At 40.1% G+C, this 16,377-nt stretch overlaps 1 pseudogene; it reads left to right on the top strand.

Annotated features, from left to right (window-relative positions):
- Positions 1–15,712, top strand: part of LOC117036681 (annexin A1-like) — a 49,746-nt pseudogene extending 34,034 nt beyond the window's left edge.
- Positions 15,713–16,377: the final 665 nt, after the last annotated feature.

Genomic DNA, 16,377 nt, shown 5'->3' with positions numbered 1-16,377 from the left:
AAAAAATAAAGGGATGGCAGAAGAACTTATCTAGAAAAATTACCCTAATAGCAATTAGATGAAATAATGGGAGAAATTTTGCTTTTTAAAAACATCTTACTCATCAGTATTATACACGTCTTAGGAAAGAAAAAGTCAGATGAAGAAGCCAATCCATGCACAAACTGGTAAAGCAAGGTGTGTAGAGATAACCACTCAACAAACAATAAAGCCTAAACTAAAACTTCTTTCTTTCATAGCAGGTGGGCATATTGTTGTAGAGACATGGGAGACTGAAGGCAAAAGATTCCTTCTTGATCTTGAGATTTCGTATCCTCAGAGCCAGAAAACATGAGAACGCTACAGTTTTTAAGCTACTACATCTTGACCTGCCCTCTTGCTCCAGGGGCTCTGCTTTGTGTCTCACTACACGAGGTAGGCATCAGTGTTCTCATTTTATGGATGACGAGTCTGAGGCATAGACAGGTGTCACTTGCCCAATGAGAAGACTTAGGATTCCATTAAGCTTCACAAAGCAATCATCATATTTGTTATCTCGCCATGTATTGAACCCAGGGCTGGTTTCTTTTGATACCTCTGACTACAGCTGATTCCTGCAGGGCATTCGAGGAGATTGTTGCTACATGGAATGGACTTACAGGAGACCTCTGGTTCAAATAGTGTGCGATTCTGTGATTCGAATCAAATCCATCCAGAAAAAGGAAGAAAGCCGTCTCACTGTTTGTACTGAGCTGGCAGGAGCTTTGGGGAAGGAAGCACTCAAGCTGTACAGATAGGTGGCTTCAGTGTTTCTGGAATTCCACATTAGTGCTGTCGGATAGGATAGAATGTGGGGGGGACAGCATGAGTAACTTTCTTATGATGGGTCTAGCAGATAAGGAGAGACCCTCTAATGGGGGAAGACAGGGGATCTGACGGGACCAGAATAAAGCAGGATGTCACAGTGAGGGGCTGGGCTGTGAACCACTGAAATTCTGGTAAAACAGTTCTATTCCTTGGACGCAAGCTAACCTTAGGCATTTTTCATTATTAAATAAAAGGCCAATAGAGGTACACTACTTTATACATTATTGATGGTGAGTTTTGTAAAGATAAGGAAGAAGTTGATCAAAGTAGGTGGATTTCACGTGGCTGGTGATATGGATCCTACCCAGAGGAGGAAAGAGAAGGGATGCTTGGACACACTCCAGTTACACACCTTTACTCATTTATGCAATGCTTTTATGGTGTATCCACCATGAACTAGGGGCTGTGCGAGCTGTGGTGGCTGTCGTGATGAGCAAAACAGTGGGGGACATAACACCTTGGAAGTAAACATATAACTTATAAATGATGAATGTATAATATAATCATTGTGATAAGGGCCCTATCGGGAAGTACAGGGATCATTTGACAGGGCTACCTGGCTCGTCTGAGAGGCTAGGAAAAGAGTCTCTGAAGATGGAACATTTGAGCCAAGATCTGCAGGATGAGTGAAGCAGCTAGGAAAGGTGGGGGTAGTGTTAGAGGCACAGGAAAAAGCTTGTGGAAAGATCCTGGAACAAGGCAAATCTTCAGGATTTGGAGAAATTGAAAGCTGGCTGTGAGTCTAGAATTTATAGGACAAGAACAAAAGTGGTGGCAGTTGAGACTGAAGAAATGGGAGGGGTCAGATCAGATTAAAGGTTTTCTTCTTTATCCTAAAAGGAATGGGACTGACATATTCAGACTCATCTTCTAAAAAGATCTTTGATTGCTGTGCAGAGAAGACTTTGGACAAGGCCAAGCCGACACTGCAGAAGATATTGCAGTCGTCCTAGCAATATTAGACAGTCATGTGGTAGCAGAGATGGACAGAAGCAGATAGACTGAAGAGGACCAGTCAGTCCCCCACCCTTGGCCCCATCTGGAATCACAGGTTCTGGGGTGATTCTGATACCGGATTACATGACCTATATTTCCTGTGGACATTAAATGCTATATTTGGGCATCATGTTCTCCATGTCTTTCATTTTATAAAGAAACTGAAGTCTGAAAAGTGAAGTGATTTTCTCAAGGTCACATGACAGTGGCCTGGTACCAGGGCTAGAACCCAGGTACACCAAACCAGTCAGTAGAGGTTGCTTGCGGTACCAAGTTAAAGCGCACAGATTCCTTATAGTCATGGAAATTTACTGTAAGATGACATGAAAGGTGGAAAGAGATAACACCCTGAACCTCATTTCTGGTACATGGTGGCCTTTATATGAATGCAAGACTAACTTGTTTTTGCTTTCCCCTAATTGTTGCCCACAGCAATTAGGAAGAGGTTGGTCATAACTCCCCTTCATCATCAACTAATGTAAGAGAACTTTGAAAGATATCTAAGGACAGGAAGTGGGTATCTAAGATACCTAAGATACCCATTATACATAAGGACAGGAAGTGGGTGAAGGATAATGTGCAGGGATAGATTTGTTTTTTCTTTAGCCTATTAAGACCTAGGTGTTGGTTGATAAGAAATGGAGGGCATAGAAGGAATGTGGATTTCTCATGACATTAAATGGAGGCTTGATTAAGAGGGTGTTCTTTGCTTACAACTGGCGAAATGTACTTTGGCTAATTTAGGCAAAAACAAAATAAAACAAGAACAAACACAAAAACACAACAGCCAACAATGAACAAATGAAAAACCCTCAATCAACCAACTCACAAGCAAAATAAAACAAGAACAAAAGAGGAAACTGTGAGGCGATTATTGGGAGTTCAGAGAAGCAACAAGACGGAGGTTGGAGAACTGGGTTGGGGGAGGCACCGGGATAAGATGGCTGTGGACGTGGGAGCAGGAACCACTGAGATGTTCTTTCACTGGAAACAATCTAGATAGGACTTTTCTGCTGGGCTGATTGCAACTGTAACATCCTCAGTCTCTCTGTCTCCCTGCTCAAGATGCACATTTCAGGTGGAAATATCTGACGGGCCCATCTCAAGCCATGTGCCTGCCCTTTGGCTTGAGATGGGCCAATCAGATGTTTCTGATTGGGTAGAAGAGGGTATGAAAATAGAACCTCCAAGGAGTATCCAACTGGCAAGAGGTAGTTACAGCAAAGGTTCGTGGGGTTGCTGTTTGGAAGAGCAAATAGATGCTATGCACCCAAAAGCAAATGTATACTTACAAGTACCATCAGAAGGATAATTCTCATAGTGAGATTTAGTTTCAGGGATATTGTTTCTCAGTAAGCCACAAGGAAAGATCTGCCTTCCTTCTTGCTCCTTACCGTTTCCCCGCCCCGCCCCCATCACCTTGCTAATGGCTCAGCCACTATGATCAGAGATCACCCCTACCTGCTGTAGGCCAATAGAAACTGGGTGGATGGAAGACGCTATTGACTCAAGTGGACACCCAAATCTGAGTGGTTTAGGACCTAACAGTAGAGTACAAAGATGGAAGGATGTGAGTGACAGGGATGGCTAAACATTAAAGACAGTGAGAAGTGAAAAGAGAAAGGTGAATGTTACGGAAGGGGGAAGGTCTCCATAGGGCACCTCTGAAGGCCCAGCTGAATCCTTCTCCTTAGACTTGTCATCAGCTAAGAGGAGCCATATTTGCTAGGAGATGACTGGAAGGTTATGCACCTGCATCCAGTGACTGACGGAGAGAGCGGTATGTAACGTGGCCCCTTGCATCAAGGTGGAACAATTCTGTAGTGCCATTCATATTCCAGGGGTCCCCGTAGCATCAGGCAGAGAAAGCTAGACCTCTGCTGAAATCCCATCTTTGCTTTTAGGTAGTTCCCCTGTCTCATTCTCCTTCACTTGCTTCGTATATGTTTCTCCTGAGAGCACTCCCTTAATCAGTAACTGCACAAAACCCCTTGTTGCAGGCTGTGCTTCTAAGGAACCCAACTTAAGACGATATTTAAAGGGATAAAGGAGCACAATTTGCAGACAGATACCTGGGTGAGAAATATTCCAGAGGGAGGGCCTGAGCTGAATTTCACCTGGCTGTTTCCTGGAAAAGCAAGGACAGAATGACCTTCCTACAATATTGTAACAATTTGGCTTTTCCTTGCAGGGTTTTGAGCATACGAGGGAAGCAACCTGCCTTCTGTGTTTCCAGGCTCTGGGCACTAGTGACACACATCTCCAGCCTTTTGCTGCTGAGTTCTCTTTGGCTTCTAAGGAGGTCTTTCCGAAAGCCCAAGGTGACTTCATGAAGACTGTCTCCTCCCTGCAGCCCACATCCCTTGCTGCAATAGAATGCAGACCCATCTCAACCCAGCAGCCACTCCTGAGAGCAGCCACCAAAATGTTAGATCAGCCCTTCTCACCCTAGATTTTCTGAAAGGGAGTCAAACCCCCGTCCACGGGCTGCTTTCAACCTTTCAAGTCAAGCTCTAGTCCTCTCTATCTCCTCCATCACCTAATTTAAGGCTCTCCAAGGGGTTCTTTGGAAGACTCCATCATGCTTTTGTGATTACACAGGAGCAACCTTCCTCCAACACTTGCCCAAAACAGGACAGTGGAGAAGGGCACTGAAAATGACACCAACTTTGTCTACACAAAACTCTTAACCAGTGTTGCACTCACACCATTCCAAGGAAGCCTCCTCGCTGGTCTTGAGGTGAAGACAGCATTACTGCTTGTCTCCTTCCACCCCCTCCCCACACCCCTGGTGGGGAGGGCCGCACAGAGCTCACAGCAGAGCTTTCTTCTGTGGCAGCCACTTCCCCAAATCCTTCCAACTTCTTTCTCTTTTCTCTTCTTACATCCTTGAACCACCTAAGGGATTCATATGTTATGGAATAAGTTTTCAAATCCATTTCCTTTGTAAAGCTGCATAGCTGAAATCCATCCTATTAGTGCTGAGAAATTCTAAAGCAAAAAAGGGTGCAGACCTCCCCTACCTAATGCTGAGGCATTTGGGAAGGATAGGCAGACCTTACCCAGAGATATCTGCTGTTTGTGCTCCACAGTTAAACTCTCAATGTTTTCTGAAGAATCCATAAATAAAACCGTTCCCTTCAAAACCTCTAGTGGACATATTCTAGCGCAAAATGCCCATTCTAACCTCTTAGCTAACTGTCAGCTAATAAGTTTACCCAAACTTGCAAACAAGATTCCCTGTTTCTATACTTCTACAGGTTTTCCTTCCCCCTCTTCTCTCTAAAATCCTGTTTTTGCCTGTTCTTTAACTCCATCATTTATTCAGTTTCCTCACGTGTGAAGTAACAATTTGTGTGCGTAATAACCAACAGCAACAAATAGCATAGCCGTGAAAAGTCGCAGAGTTATTCCTTGAAAGTGCCTCAGTCAAACAAGAGGCAGGGAAAGTTCCAGTTACAATATCCTGTTGCACTGTCTTAGTGGGCAGTTATGGCCGAGGCTTCTACTTGTCCCTCAACATCTGTTTTCCTTTTCTTATATATTTTAGAAGGTCTGATTTTTAGGTGGCATGTGGCACTTCTGCCCCTTGTAAGAGTCTTGAAACATCCCAGGGAAAGATTCAAATTTGCCTGGCCTTGGGTCATGTTCATCTGTGGATCCATCGACATGGCTGGAAAATAAGATGTTTAGGACAAATAGTTTCTATGAGAATCCTACAGTTAGCCTGGAGAAAAGAGCAGTTCTACAAAAGAAGAGGGTCCGTCCCCAGGACAGACTGGCATTGGGCCAGGCTCTTTAATCTATAGATTAAAGAGTAAAAGTTTGCATCAGGGGCTTTTCGGATTTCTGAGGCTGATACTTCCTGTTTGGATCCCCCAACCGTTCAGTGTAAGGAGTCCAGGCTAATTGACAATTTGTATCTAAAGTAAGAAGGCTGAATGTTTTCTTTTATCTTGAATTTACTTTTATTTCACACATGTGTTGCCCTGATAAAATCTACTTATTATCACTTTCTCTGTTTTGCTCTATATCCTGCATAGTCTCTGTTATGTCTCTGTTGAAAATTGTATTCATACATTTGTGTAATTGTCTCGATTATGGAAATTTTTATTTTCACTTATTCCTTGTCTTTTCTTTATTTCAAATCTATAGATTCAATTATCAGGTCACACACACAAACACTCACACAACCAAAGCTTTAGCACAGTGTGGAAATCAAGTCAAGAAACAACTTTCAGAATAAGCAGACCCATCCAAAAAAGTGTGGGGTATGTGGTTGTTGGGGTGGTGATGATGAAAGTGGAGTACATTTTTAACTTCCAGAATAGAGAATATATAGGAAATGACTGAAGAGGATAACTCAAGAAATAGGACTATTAGAATGTTATTTAATGATCTGAAGGGAAATGCCATGAAAGATACCCAAAACAGATGAATTTATTTGCCTCTGGAAGTGGGAAGTAGTGGGAAAAAGAAGATGGCCTAGGGGGTTGGTAACTATCATAAGAAATCTTGTTGATTGTTGTTAAATTATGTGCATGACAATTTGATAAACAATCAAAATAAAATAAAAGGTGCCCTAAATCTGAGATAATGGTCTAGGATTTGGGCCTGGCCATCTCCTGGGAGTTGGGTACACTGTGTCTGTCCTCTTGGTTTAATCCCTAGTTTTGATGGCATCTCCTGTAATTACTTCCTGAGAAAGAAGTACATGGGCTATAAAAATTTTAAGAAATTGTATATCTAAAAATGTCTCTAATCAATATGGAAAATTAATTGTTTGTCATGGTCATTATATTCTAAATGGAAAATTGTTTCCATCAGAATCCCTCCATTGTCTTTTAGTTTTAACTGTTCTATTGAGAAATCTGAAGGCATTCTGAATCTTGAGTCTTTATAAGTAAACTTTTGTTTCCTGAAAGTGTTTTTGGTTTTCTCTTTGACCCCAGTGTTCTGAAATTCCATAGCGTTGGTGAAAATGTATTTATTTGGTAATTTATTTTGGTGAACCTCAAAGAGACTTTTTTGTTTTAAATTCTGGAAAAGTTTTCTTAGCTATTTCATTGATATTTTCTCTGTTCTGTCTTTCCAGAATTTCTTTTATTTGGATGTTTAGCCTTCTGCATACCCTTTGATTTGCAAATCTTTTCTCTCTTTTTTTCCATCTCTTGGTCTTTTTGCTCTACTTTTTGAAAAATTTCCTTAAAATTATCTTCTAGCTCTTCTACTGAGATGTTCATTTTTGCTTTCAGATTTTTATTTTTTTCCAAGCTCACTCTTGTTATCTGCATCTTCTTTTTTTTTAAACAGAACCCTATTTTTATTTCATGAACACGTTATGTTTTCTCTCAGAGAATATCAATCATAGTTTTTTTTGTTTTTTTTTTTAAGTTGTCATCTCCTTGCTTAGACTTTTGACTTTCATATTGTGATGTTCCCCAGATGTCAGATGGTCCTCACCAAATACGGTGCTCATATTTAAGAATCCAGCTTTCTTATGTTTAAGTCAGACAATACTTGTCTTTCTGTTTGCCAGCTTCCAAAATTTGATCACTATTAAGAAAGGAGAGATCCTTCGACAAGAGACTTCTGTCAATGAGAAGAGACATAAATTTTCATTCTGACTCTTCTTGTTGATATATGCTATTTAGAGCAGAGGTGGAGCAGAGGTACGGCAGGAGGACAGAAATGAAGGGGTATTCTTGGGCAGAACGATTCTGGTTCAATCCCAGACTTACAAAGCCCACTCAGCACAAGAGAAGCCCTGTCCTCTATCACTCCTTTCCCTTCCTCCTTCCTTCCTTCAGCAGCTTATCAAAGCAACCCTCTCAGCCACTGCAAGTCTTTCTCTGAAAGCACTTTTGGAAAATAGTATTTCCTCCATCTCGTTACCTTTCCAGAGACTTGAGTGTCTTTTAAATGTAGATGACCAGATGACCCTGTCTTTTTTTCTGCCTCAGTCTCCTGCTCTGTAACATGGGAATAATACTGCCTCGTTCACAGCACCACTGTGAGCAGGAAGTTCAATGCGGTCAATCAGAAAGCCACTGGTCAGAGTCGGCCACTTCATGGGCAGCTCTGCCTCAGGCAGCTCTGCAAATGAGAAACACAATGGAAACACCTTCTCCTGGGGCCTCCTTTACCAGGGGCCCACAGTGAGGGTTTGCACTTTTTCCCAGCAGGGCTACAGTGTTCGCAGAAGTGAAAGTAATTTTAAACCCCTTGAGATCAAAACATAAGGTGAAAAACACCCAATAACTAAATTCTCACCTCCACAAATATTGCAAGTAAAACCAAAGGGGAGAGAGAAGATATTAACCTCTCTAGACCAAGGACGTGAGGGCAGCAGGGTAAGCAAGCAGCAATTCTCTACACAAACCCGGAGAAGGTGTGAGACACGGTGGAGTCTGCTGCTTCCTTCAGACCCAGGGAATGTCTGCTTGACACCTCTCTTTCTGCCTCCCCACACCCCACTTCCTTCTATTTTTATAACTTAGAAAGGAACAGGAAGGGGTATTTTTTTTTTTAATGTTTTTCAGCACTCAGGGTCGGCCTGTGCTCTAGAAGTTGATAAGGTTGTGAGGTTGCAACAGAAAATGATTCTTACCTGGGGCAAGCAAGCACTTCAGGTTCTCCAAGTTGTCAAAGGAAAGGCTGGCTAACCAGGTTGGGCGACATTTGCCATCTCCTCTCCCTGGCACAAAGAGCTCTAGTTCACATGCGTATGGTATTCAACCCGAAGTTAACAAACAAGACTCCAAGACCCTATAACTTATCAGTGAAAAAGAAGGTCGCAGCAGAGCTCAGGTTTGAGAGAGTGACCCCTGAGCCAAACTGCCAGATCCATCCAGGTCTCTTGGAAGCAGGCCCATGGGGACACATTGATTAGATAGGGACAAACTGATGGCTGAGGCGGCTGAGACCACAGTCATTGCTCAGTGGTCCTAAAATGTACATAATTTGGAATGGAACTTCCTATGCAAATAGAAAATAGAAAAAATGTACATGGCTTACAAATTAAATATATGCCCCATCTGGGTAGCTCCTGAGTTTTTTTTTCTTTCTTTTTCTAGTAGCCACTTCTAACCAATTCTCTATTTTCTGTTCCCCCATTTAGCTTCTAGTCCTATTTTTTTCCTTTTCTTTTCATCAGATTTGTTCTCCAGGTAGGTTTGCCATGTTCAGAAAATAAAACACAGTTAAATTTGAATTTCAGATAAACAATGAATAATGTTTCGTATAAATACATCTCATGTAATATTTGCACATATTTATAGCAAAAGGTTATTTGTTATTTTTCTGAAATTCCATGGGACAAGCACTCTAAAATATTATTCATTGTTTATCTGAAATTCAAATTCAAATGGGAGTTCATAGTTGGTCTGGCAATGCTATCTCTAGATCTTTTTTCCTCTTGTCTTCTGAACATTTTCTAGAGAAAGGCTTTCTTTAAATTAAGGGGAGAAATAAAGGATTAGAGGCAAGTTAGTTCCCAGACTATGACCTACTACGATGAATTCATATTGAACCAAAGAGCTAGCCTGGCTTCCGTATGCTGGTTACGAATGGTAGGGTGAGTACACTTGTTTTAAGTTTGCCTCTTCTCTCAGGAAACAACCTTATAATGGACATTCACAGTTTTCTGCACAGATGTGCAGAGCTGTGAAGCTGGATTCCTAAGTCAGCTGCATCAAACTCCTAGCACATGGGTTAGTGAACAGACAGAGGTTTCATTTTTTGAGATTGTTCTTTTAAACTGGGAGAACTTCAATTCAGCGAACAAGTATTTCTTGAGTAAGTGTTAAGTATGTCAGTCCTGAGCCAGATGCTTCTCTGGTTACAAACCTTTAAGGATGTGTCTCCCACTTTCACCGCATTCTAATTCATCAGGGGAGCACACATAAAAAGTAGCTAAGCTTTAGAGCAGTGTGTTGCTGCCATGAGCACTATATGTTTACAATGCTACGTATTATGGAGGAATTCCTATAACTGATGTATTTTTCCCCCTTTGAAAAGTTTTTAAAAGTTCACAGATTTAAATAACCAATAACTGTGTACCTCAACCACTTGGGAAATGAGCAGATCTTAACCTTTAGCATTTTTGCCTTATGTAGAGAGAATGTCACACATTTCCCCCCACATATTATCATCTCTGAAACTGGGGGCCTTTAAAAATTAATGGCATATTGTGGCAACTTTCTTCCTGGGTGATACATAAAATAATAGTGAGTTTTATCATCAATGACCTCTGAGGTGTGATACAGCAGCATTTTTTTTACTATTAAAATAATATAACATTACAGATAAATCAAAAGAAATTTCTTCTCCCCTACCCCTCATCTTCACCCTTGCCAGTCTCATTTCTTCTTCACTCCCCAGAGGCAAAAACTGTTATAATTTTGGTGTATGTCTTTCAACTTGTGATTACATATATGCATGCATTTATTTATTTTCTTAATATGTAGTATTGTTCTCTGTGCTATTGTTCTACATATATCATTTTGCATCTACCTTTTCACTTACAATTATATTTTTAATTGACCCATGATTTATATAGAGGTATTTACTTTATCTCCTATATAATATTCCATTGTGTGAATATACCATAATTAATTTATCCATTCCCCTACTGATGGACATTTAGGTTGATTCCAATTCATTTTTTCAGCTTTATATTATTATAAACAATGATTCTCTAATATTTAGAATTTAATTTAATACTCTGAATTTAGGAATGGATTTTACAGGTTGTAGTGTATGTACATTTTCAATTTTTATTGTTTCTTTAATTTCATTAAGCTTGTATTTAGTGGTGCTTTTAGTGTTGTGGGTGAAATCTGGATTTGTTACTGTGTGAAGATTTTTTTTTTCTTGCTCAAAGGAAACCCCTTTCTGCTTTGCCTTTCACCCACTTCTTTATCAGAAATCATAATACGACAGTGATAAAGTCACTCTCTGTCACCTTTGAAACTTTTGTGATTGTTTGTGGGCTACGGGTCAACTGAACCACCTACACTACCTAAATCATCACTTATTTCCAAAGACTTTCTGTGCTTGGAAGGCCACAAAAGGCCCCTTCAGACTCATGTGTCTAGAGTTGGAGAAATGAAACAACATCAGTGTGAATTTTAAAGACATAGCAGTATGTGTCAAGGGCCCGAGTAGGCATCCCCATTTGTCCCAATAATGCCACATCTAGGAATTTACTGTAAGAAAGTAATTAAAGATGTGCACAGAAATGAAGTGACAAGGTATTAACTGCAGCTAAGTGTATAACAGAAGAAAGTAAGGAACATCATCAGGATTTTACAATAGAAGTAACCTGATTTGCATAAGTAAATCAGAGTGGGTTTCTATGAAAACAAAATGCGTCCCAGAAAGTACACATAACATGCTGTTAAAAGAAAAAAAGTGAGGTGAAATATAGTTTAAAGAGTATAACTTGTTTTAAAAATACATTTATGGAAACATATCTGGAAGGATTATAACCAAGGCATTAACAGTGGTTATCTCTTGGATGTGGAATTATGGGTGGATTCTTTTTTCTTCTGTCATCTATCTTTCTAATTTTTATACAACGAACATATATTATTTTTGCAACAAAAATAATTACAAAGAAATGTGCCTGGATTTTGTTTACTTGGGTCATTTTGGATTTTATTTACTTTGCGTTAAGAATAAACATTGGGAGATGAGTAAGAGAATTGAGGAGTAAGACGAGATGGGGGAATAAGTTTAATATAACACATTATCTGGGAACAATTTTGAAATTTTTTTGTTGCATTTTCTTTACCCTTTTCCTCCAACTTAAAAACACAAATACCTAGAGATCTGCAGTGAATAATCCAGTTTTCTTTTTGTTTTTAAAAGACTTCTGCTATTATTCCTGCTATATACTGTCTATGGAGAATTTATGCTTCCAGTGAAGACCTGTGAGGTGGATTTGATAGCCTTCCTTGATAATAAATGTAAGAAAGGTATTTAATGACTCTTCAATTTTAATTTAGTTTGGAGGAGATCAAAATCTCCTGTAGAATAAAATTCTCTTTGCAGCTTCAACATCTCTTCTTTCAACCTTCACTGTAAGGGGGGAAAAACTACATGGTCAATGCAAAAAGCTTTATTTATTATGAGCTTCTTATCAGCTTCAAAATGTCCAACTTACATTGCACATAAAGCGAAGATGGTTGCATGGGATGGGTTCCTTAACAGCTGAAGATACTCAAATTTAAATAAATCTAAAATTACTAGTATAGCAAACTAACCATTGCTATTAAAAATAATAAAATGCTGTCTGGTTTATGGGATATGGAAAACCTGGCAAAAGTACCCATTGACGATGGCACTTAAAACCAGTTCAGTATTTATGGAAAGAGTCCTAATCATACGTAAGCATGATCAAAAAGAGTTTTCACTCTCCAGAGAAAGAAAAAGAGGATCTGTACAAAAATTATCAAAAGACCATTTGTTTACTATCCTTGCATGATGTAACTTCAGAGTAACTGCACCACAAAATAGAGTTCAAGATTCCTTCCAGCTTTGAGTTACTGAATCTAGGATCCATAAAATCACAGAATTTTAGAGATAGAAAGAAACTGAAAAATATAATCAGATGACCATAAAGAATTTTAAAGATTTTCCTATGATCTCCCAGGTAGTAACTAAAGAGGCCAGGTTTACAGTTGACGGTTCTGTATTTATGAATTATGCATCTTTCCCACAAAACCCACGTACTCAGTAATGACCCAGGAATTCCTGACCCAGGCAGACCCAGGAATACCTCCAGGGTCAGAAGTGAGTTGTTGGTTGAGGCAGAGTCCTGTTGAAAGGATCTTAGGAGCTCGTTCAATTCCCCCATTTTAAAGAGGAGAAAATGAGAGGCAAAGAGGTGAAATGCTCTGACTCAAGGTCAGTGGACTTGCCTTACTTGCTTCCTGGATGAGAGACCAGTGTGGGAAATGGGTCAGCAATGTGAACCATGCCTGATTCTCTGGGTTAGATATTTGGATGAAGGCTTAAGAGACACAGAAGCAAGTGTTGGTTAAGCGAGTACACCACGGGTGGTGCTGTGCTCCCTCTGCATTCCAGACAGACAATAGCTCTGGAAGTGGTGTGAATGGCACCCCACCCCCACAATTAACCTCAAAGAGATGTTAATTTCACAGTCAACCTGAGGACCATTTAAATTCAGGCAGTGTCAGAAAACAAGCATTTATTTGGAACTAAAGAACAATTTGTCTCTTTTCTTTTGCGTTGTCTGCCCCATTAATCGTCCCAGAATAAAAAACATCTTCAAACAGACTTTCCCTGCTCCTAGAATGTGCTGCCTCTCAGTCTCGGCAAACAGGACCTTTAAAGAGAAGAAAAGGTACTCCTACATCCTTTGGTGAAGACAACAGGGAGAACGGGTAATTGCTTCCAAAGAGGGCCATTTCAGGAAATAAAGCTAAAGCAGTACACACTTGTTCTTCAGAGTATCTATCCTCTTTTATTACTGACATGATGACAGTCTTCCAGAGTCCATCATATTTATTAATGTGGACACTTTTCCTCTCAAATCACTGATTTTGTGTATGACCACATGGCTATAGTTTTTAAATGTTAACTTTACCTTTCTTTTCTTCATCTCATGGTTTCTCAATTGGGGGCACTGTTGACATTTTGGACTGGATAATTCTTTGTTGGTGGCAGAGGGTCCTGTATATTATAGGACATTTAGCAGCATCCCGGCTTCTACCCACTAGATGCCAGTAGCACATTCCTCCCCCGTGCTCCCCATTTATGACAATGAAAAATGTCTCTAGAGAGTGCCAAATCTTCCTGGTTGAGGTCTAGCCCCGGCAAGCAAGTCACCAAAAAGTGGTGCCATTCTAATCCCAAAGGCACCCAAAGCCTTTCCCAGAGTTGGGCCCAGGTCCCATGGTTTTGACTTCCTGAATTTCTTGGTACAAGTCTACTGAACCATGTACCATATTGAAATGAAAGTTAAATACCAAGAATGTTGGGTTACTTAGGAAATCACAAGATATGAACCAATTTAATTCTTCATCCCACTTTATCTTGAGTACTCCCTTCATTTCTATTTCATTAGCACCAATCTATGTTTTCTATACCTAAATACATTATTGCTTTGCAAAGCAGTCTGTATAATAGTAACACCCACCATGTATTGAACTCTACTCTGTGCCAGGCTCTGCATTATTTACTTTATAGTGTCATAGCAACCCAGACAGTTAGGTATGTTGTGCTTATATCACAAGAATGTAACTTCCATGAAGGCAGGTACCATATGTTTAGTTAATCAATGGACCCCCAAGGCTTTGCCCAGTGGCCAGCATATAATTGTGCAGAGCACACTGCCCAGTAAATATTCTTTAAACCGAATCAATGATTGAATCCATTTTAACGATGATCTTTGATTTCTCTCTTTCATAACCCAAACCCAAATTTTCAGCAAATCCTGTTTTCTCTCCTTTTTAAATATATGCAGAATATATTTATTTCTCACTACCTTTATCACTACCACCTGATCCAGGCCAGTGTGATCTCTCACCTGGGTAATTGCCATAGTCTCTGAAACAGTCTCCATGCTTTTGCCCTCATCCTACTAAGATCTGTTACCAACCCAGGAATCAGGGGATCCTTCAAGAAAATACAGAGTGTGACATGATCAGGAAAGAATCTCTCTTTAGTTCTTGGGAAGAAGGTGGAAAAAAGCAACTTCTTTAAAAATGGTTTATTGAACAAGAAGAGCAGGATACATTACAACTGTAAAAGTATGCAAAGGTGGTCCCGTTCAGCTCCTATCCTAGCTTCAATCCATCCTTGGATGTTGCTGCCTTGCATAAAGCAATAACTAAGAGAAACAATGCACAGCATCAACAGATCAAAGCAGCATAACTCCAGGAAAAAGTAAAGCTGCTGGATGAAGCTCTGAAGAAAGCCCTTACAGGTCACATGGAGGAAGTTGTTTTGACTTAACTAAAAACTCCAGCCCAGTTAGATGCTGAAGAACTCTGTGCTGCCATGAAGGCCCTTGGACTGATGAAGACACTCTGAATGAAATTTTGGCATCAAGAACTAACAGAGAAATTAACAGAGTCTATAGAGAAGAACTGAAGAGCGATCTGGCTAAAGACATCACTTCAGACATATCTGGAGTTATCAGAAGGCTTTGCTTTCTCTTGTTAAGGATGACTGATCTGAGGATCTTGGCATAAACGAGAACTTTGCTGACTCACATGCCAGGGCATTATATGAAGCAGGAGAAAGGAGAAAAGGGACAGATGCGAATGTGTTCAGTACTATTCCTACCACCAAGAATGTTGGGTTACTTAGGAAATCACAAGATATGAACCAATTTAATTCTTCATCCCACTGTATCTTGAGTACTCCCTTCATTTCTATTTCATTAGCACCAATCTATGTTTTCTATACCTAAATACATTATTGCTTTGCAAAGCAGTCTGTATAATAGTAACACCCACCATGTATTGAACTCTACTCTGTGTCAGGCTCTGCTTCATGTACTTTATAGTATCATAGCAAGTCCAGTCTTTGCAGAGTGTTTCAGAAGTACAAGTCCAGTCACCATGACAGTAACAAAGTTCTGGAGCTGGAGATGAAAGGTGACGTTGAGAAAGCTTTACAACGACTATGAAGTGTGCCACAAACAAACCAGGGGTGCTGGAACGCATCATAGGACATCTGTCAAAATTATGGTTTTCCCTTCTGAAATCGACATGAATGATACCAAAGCATGCTCTCAGAAGTTGTGTGGTATCGCTCTCTGCCAAGCCACCCTGAATGAAAACAAAGAAAGGAGTTTATGAAAAAAATTCTGGTGGCTCTCTGTGGAAGACAGTGAACTTTCCTTTGATGATCTCAAGCTTTTGGATCAGAAGGTTTTTTAAATCATAGCTTTTCATTCCCTATTACAGACTTAACTAGGAAAGTTTCTTCAGCAGGATTAGTCTAGCTAACTGCTTTCTGAAACCTATAACCTACAAATCATTTTTATATCACCACTCTGTATAATACAGATACATTTTTAAATAATATATTTACCCCAACTGCAAAACACCCAAACCAGGTTGTTCTAGTAACACTACCTGAGAAAGATGTTTATGTAATAGAAAATAAAATGACTTTACAGGGAAAAAACTTAAAAAGAGAAGATTCAGGTGACTCCATTCAAAACCTTACAGTGGCTTCCCATCTCACTCAGAGGAAAAGACGAAGTTCTTTCAGTAGCCTACAAAGTTCTAGAGGATGTAGCCTCTGTTACTTCTCTGATTTCATTTCCTCTACTCCCTCCCCCCACCCCCACTTGCTCTGTTTCTTCTACACTTGCCTTCTCACTAGTCATAGAACACGTCAAGCACAGCCCCGCCTCAGGGCCTTTGCACTCGCTGTTCCCTTTGTCAGGAACACCCTTCCCAAGTCTCCACATAGCCTTCTCCTTCCTTAAATCTTGACTCAAATGTCATTTGCCCCATGAGGTCTTCTCTGGCTCTTCTATTTAAAGTTGTA

Source organism: Rhinolophus ferrumequinum, chromosome 17 (assembly GCF_004115265.2).
Source record: "Rhinolophus ferrumequinum isolate MPI-CBG mRhiFer1 chromosome 17, mRhiFer1_v1.p, whole genome shotgun sequence".
NCBI lineage: Eukaryota > Metazoa > Chordata > Mammalia > Chiroptera > Rhinolophidae > Rhinolophus > Rhinolophus ferrumequinum.
The sequence above is the reverse complement of the archived record's forward strand: the minus strand, read 5'-3'. Positions and strand labels throughout refer to the sequence as shown.